Here is a 5,817-nt window from a genome sequence, read left to right as displayed (position 1 = left end):
AGAAAGGAGGTTTGGTTTTCCATGCAGGGCAGTAGTGATCACAAACATTGTTGTCTCTGTCCAGGTTAGCGTATCCCAGATCAGATCAACTTCTTCTGGGCTGCCTTCACCAGCCAGAGTGACTATGAATACAACTTACAACTGATAACTTATATGCAGAAAAAAAATATACTTTGTCTAATGAAGAACAATACTGATGCAAACAAATGGAATGATGCTGATTCAACATAACTTCAGCTTTGATGTCTGGCGCAGGCATGACTGTTCCTTCTGTGAACCACTGAAAAGACCTTTCCCGTAATGATGCTTCTAGCAATAATTTTTAAATGCCATGTGTTATCCAAGCATATGCAAATAGGCATGCCACCACTATTATATTCCTGGCAGGCCTGGCAATTCAAGTCAGCACCTCCAAAATCAAGTCAAATCAGTGGTTCTATGAAGGTCAAACTCATAACAGCAAACAGAAATTCAATTACCACATAGACACAGTCCAAGTTCATTATCAAAAATACTTGGTGTGTACTGAATTTGTGCCTAACGCTAAACGTTGCATGCCAACTGCATCTATTTGGCTGCATCTATTTTGGAAGTGAATCTTGTAATTCTGGTAACACGCAATAAATTCTGAAATTAATGACATTTTGTGTATTTGCTTTCCCTTCCCACCAAAAGCCTCTCCCTGATCCATCCAATAGCCACTGCTGAAGATAAGTCTCCAAAACAACGGGAGAGGACAGAGCTGTTAGGAATATTCTTTTCTCCTTCTACAAACTCCATCCATGTAAGAGTAAAGGACGGTGACTCCACGAATGATGTGTGAAAAGGATCTTATATATATCACTTGGGTTCACAGATTCAGCTCCAACAATTATGAAGATGACTTTTATGGGTGAGCACAGAACATTATGTTAAAAGTAGCTCAGATATCAAGACTGAAGAAATCTAAAGTCAGCAATTAAAACACCAGTGAAAAACAGGAAGAGTGGCTGAAGACAGGGTTTGCAGAAGCAGGTTTGATGACAAGATCCCACGGTAAGCAACACCAGTGTTCTGGGAAAGAGCTTGCAGCCTCAAGAGAAAAATGGATAAAGTTTGGTGAGAGTATGAGACCTTGAGCAATACAAGAGTGAATGTGTCTACCGAATAAAGGCAGCATTCCCTGTAACCTGTGCATATGAGCGGCTGCTCATTAACACAGGAAGCCCTGCTCAGCAGCTATCTGGAGCCATATAGGGTCTTGCCCTGCCCATTGCGCATTTTTAAAATTACAACAGTTATATTCTGCTCACAGTGTGAACTGCTCGGCTCAGTAGAGAAAAAAAACTAGAGGGAACACTGAACGCAGGTACCAAATGAATACAGGTTGGATCGAAATTAATTTGTTTGCTCCTGCAAGGCACATTTCACAGTGGAACATAACCTTCCTGCCCTGAGAGCCAGTTTGGTGTAGCCGTTAAGAGCAGCGGGACTCTAATCTGGAGAACCGGGTTTGATTCCCCACTCCTCCACATGAAGCCTGCTGGGTGACCTTGGGTGAGTCACAGCTCTCTCAGAGCTCTCGTAGCTCTGGGAAGGTGCTTTTAAGCCACTCTGAGACTCCTTTGGGTAGGGGAGGGCAGGGTATAAAACCAACTCTTCTTATTCTTCTTTCACTTCGCACTGCAGCCCAATGATCTCCTTGAAATGCTGCTCCTGGAAGACAGGGGTTATTAAGGAGAGGGAAATTCGTGGTCTGCAGCAGGAAGAGGAATTGATGGAAATTACCTCTTTCTTCCTGTTAGTGGAAAATGTAGTTTGGATCCAACCCCAAAGGTACAGTTCCAATCAGTCATGGAAACATCCTCAACACACACACCCTTTCTTCCCAGTGGTGACCCAAAGCAGCTAACATTGTTCTCCTCTCCTCCATTTTATCCTCGCAACAACCCTTTGAGAGTGTGTCTGGCCGAAGGTCACCCAGTGAGCTCCCATGGCACGAGAGGGGATTCGAAGTCAGGTCTCCCAAATACTAGTCTTAACTCTCTTAACCACTATCTCATTAAAACAACTTTTAAAATAGTTAGAAAACAGAGCTAAAATACACATAAAGCAGTTAAAATATATGCAATACATAGATACATTGGTTAGGAAGGAGGGATGATTGAGGGAATGCCAAACAAAACAAAGAAGTCTTTACCCACTGGCAGAAGATGGCAACAGAAAGGGACAGATGAATCTCCCTGAGGCCAGAGTTCCAGAGCTTTGCTACCATGACCAAGAAAGCCCTCTCCCAGGTTGCCTCCCACCTAATCTCAGAAGGCAGGTGCACCTGAAGCATGGCCTCCAAAGACGAGCATAACAGTCGGGCAAGTTCATAAAGGATTAGGCAGTCCTTCAAGTATGTCAATCCCAAACCATATAGGTCTTTGAAAGTCAAGAATGGTGACCAAAACCAAATTGGAAGCCAGTATAGGTGGGTCAAGACTGGAATGATATGGTCCCTACGCAGGGTTGCCAGGTCTGATCTTCTCCCCGGCAGGGGGATTAGGGAGCATTCCGGGGGGGGGCCACCCTAGCGTGATGACGTCACTCTGCATGATGTCATCACATCCCCGCTTTTCCCCTACCAATTAAAGGGAAACTTCCCTTTAAATGGTGGGGAGGAGCAAGGGCCAAGCACTCCTGCCATGCAGCCAACGCCCCCCACTTAGGAAGAGCAGTTGCTGGGTGTTCGGAGTCCCTTTAAGTGCTCACAGCTGGAGGGCCCCACGCGCCCGATCTCCCTCCCCTCTCTCAAGAGACAAGGGAGAAGGATGGCTACAGGTGTTCAGGCTTGGGGGCGGGGCTTCACTCCACAGAATCAGCTGGAAGTGCAAGATAGAGCTGAGTGTCACCAGCATATTGCTGACATCCCAGCCCAAATCTCCAGATGACCTTACCCAGCAGTTTCATGTAGATGTCAAAAAGCATAGGGACAAAGCCAAAGGTCATGGGGCTGAACAGTAGACCACCAACACCAGGCTTCTGAAACCTACCCTCTAGGTAGGACTGGAGTCACCACACAGTGGTGCCTCCCAATCCCAGTCAAGATAGACAATCCAGAAGAATGCCATGATTGATGGTATCAAAAACTGCAGAGAAGTTCAGGAGAATCAACAGAGTCATACTCCCTCTGTCCGTTTCCTGACCCAAGTCATCCACCAGGGCTACCAAGGTTGTTTCAGTCTTACAACAAGTCCTGAAACCAGACTGGAAGGGATTGAAATAATTTGCCTCATCAAGGAAGGCTTGGAGTTGCCCAGCCAGCACCTGTTCAATCACCTTGCTCAAGAACAGAACATATGAGCTTGATTGATAATTACTGATATCTTCTGTGTCAAAGGTATGTTTCTTTGTTGACATTTGCACCATTCATAAAGCCCACTGTGCTGTTGCCATTTGCAAAGTCTTGAATATCCACTACATAGTGGTCACCGAACCCCATTCACTCTTGACACAACTACCCACAGCAGCCCTTAAAATGTATATTACAAAAATAGTAATGTTTATGCAGGGGTCATTTCGTAGAAAAAGAGCTAGGGGGACTCATTAGCATAACTCATTAGCATATGCCACACCCCCTGACATCACCGGAAGTGTGTCCTCCCCACAGCCGGCGGCGACCTCCAGCGGGCACCAGCAGGGAGCTCCAGGCCCCGCCCTCCCGCACCTCACCCGGGGGGATGGCGTCCCCCGCGTCCCCCCCCCAAATGACCCCTGTGTTTATGTATCATTTTCATAGAGTTCTCAAAGCATGCCAGTCATTGTCGGTACTGTTCTGACCCCTGACAATACAGAGTTAGAAAGATGTCAGCAACTCATGTCACAGATCCCAGTGTATCAATATAAGAGGAATAATGGAATATATTCAAGGACTTTCTCTAGTTTCCTCACACCATTTTTGTGTCGTAAGAGCACTTCTCAAAATTTTAAAACATTGTGTATGTGTTAATGGATATAGAAAAGTAGTTGAAGTTCTGATGGTGTATTTTTAAATCTGTTCTGTGCAAATCAAGTGCTCAGACTCAATAAAGTAAGACTTGACCAGGTTTCTAAAAATACTGTACAAAGCCATTAAGTATAAAAGGGAAACATAATTGTTGACTTTAAATATGCAGGCAAAAAAATCATAGTAAATAACAATAATTTACTTGGAATATTGCGCCATACAGCGTTTCACAGAAATCCAGCATACAATTTTGAAGAAAGTGCTGGCAAATTAATTGTATACTTTCACCTTTTATGCTCAAGTCACATAGAAAAAGAATAACATTTTACCACACATTGTGTTCTGTACCATATACTGAATACGGGTTTGAAGGGAACGTAATCAATAGTATCAATTGAATCTGATATTAGATTAAAGTGCAGACAGAAGGATAAAAGAGGTATATAACTCCAAGAGTCCTCTTGCCATTTTGACCTGATGGCTGTCAACGTGGCACTTTACCTCCAACAGTGAGGTGTGTCTCATAGAAGCACAAGTCAATATTCTCTTGTGAATATGGGCGGATCCACACAACTATCATTTTCCCAATATGCTATTACTTTGCATTCTGACGAGCGCATGCAGTTCCTGTATGCCGAGGGTGGAGGTCATTTATGCATTTAATGACTTTGGTGGAAGGACCAATGTGCATATTATATGATTGTGCTCCATAGACATAAATAAATGGAGACACTACCACTATCCCCCCCCCCTAACTCATGTTTTTGGAATAGGTAGCTAGATCAGATTCCTGATTATAAAGTAAGCAACCATAAACTTTGGAAAAATCTCCAAAAAGCATACTGAGACGGGAGTTTATGGCTACACTCACAGTGATAATGAAACTACCCCACAGACATCACATACGAGTGATACATCAGCAATTTCTAACCAAAGCTATGCCTCACACTGTACTACATATTTAAAAGCAAACATTTAACAAAAAGAACAAACCTGAATGGCCTCACTCTTTTGTCACTGATTGTCACTGTGCCATGATTCAGGAAGAGTTACCTGTCAAAATAAGGGGAGAAGGGGAGTCACATTAGTTTAAATGCCAACACCAGCCAATATTTTTTTTCCCTTTAACATGCAGACTGAACTGATTAAATCCCGTGTCTGTTCTTTGGAGTGTAAATGTTTTCTTTCCCTCTCAGTTCCCCCCCCCCTAAACTAAGCTTCTTCCAATATTCTGAGGAACAGAAATTAATAACCCTTATAACTTGGATCTCTCTCCGAGTAGCCGCCACCCCTGGCAAATCACTATTTGTAATTTCACCAAAAAAACAAATCACACAACTAATACAGCATTTAAGAGACTGAAATAAAGTCATCCCTTGCTATCCTATCATCTTAAATGTTACTGTGACATTTGAATTTCTATGCCAAAACCAAAAGAACTAGATCCATTATGTAATTATCTTCTCTATTTTTACCACCTAAAATTTAAAAAAAGAATTTAAAAAAATTGAAAGATGAGGGGAACCTTCTACAGAGGTTACATCCCACATTTATAAGGGGGGAAAAGCTAAATAAGTACATAGTACTATTATTTTGGCAATCCAGTTTTAAGTGTCTGTGCATGGCTAAATGGCAGTATGGGACCCTTCTTGGCAGAGTTTTAGATACAGTGCCTCATTACCAATGTCATGTCATAAACAACTACAAAAAAAGAAAAACTGCACAGAGCATTTTCCATTATCTTTGGTGCACTTTGGTACTGTTTAATGTGCAATGGAAAAAGATCGGAGTCATCTAAATGTTCCTGCAAGAATTATCTGTCTCACTACAATTCAAATGCTTTGTTC

The 5,817-nt window shown here is 42.8% G+C and overlaps 1 protein-coding gene across 2 annotated transcripts in view; it reads right to left on the bottom strand.

Moving 5' to 3' along the window:
• The window catches only part of FOXP1 (forkhead box P1), a 544,619-nt gene extending 539,605 nt beyond the window's left edge, over positions 1 to 5,014 (bottom strand). For both annotated transcript variants that reach the window (XM_015418621.1, XM_015418622.1), the window contains exon 1: positions 4,964 to 5,014. The gene's annotated coding sequence lies outside the window, so the exon portion shown is untranslated. The remainder of the gene's footprint in view (positions 1 to 4,963) is intronic.
• Between the last annotated feature and the right edge of the window lie 803 nt (positions 5,015 to 5,817).

The sequence above is a fragment of the Gekko japonicus genome, unplaced genomic scaffold (genome assembly GCF_001447785.1).
Source record: "Gekko japonicus isolate JY-2015 unplaced genomic scaffold, Gekko_japonicus_V1.1 scaffold483, whole genome shotgun sequence".
NCBI lineage: Eukaryota > Metazoa > Chordata > Lepidosauria > Squamata > Gekkonidae > Gekko > Gekko japonicus.
The sequence above is the reverse complement of the archived record's forward strand: the minus strand, read 5'-3'. Positions and strand labels throughout refer to the sequence as shown.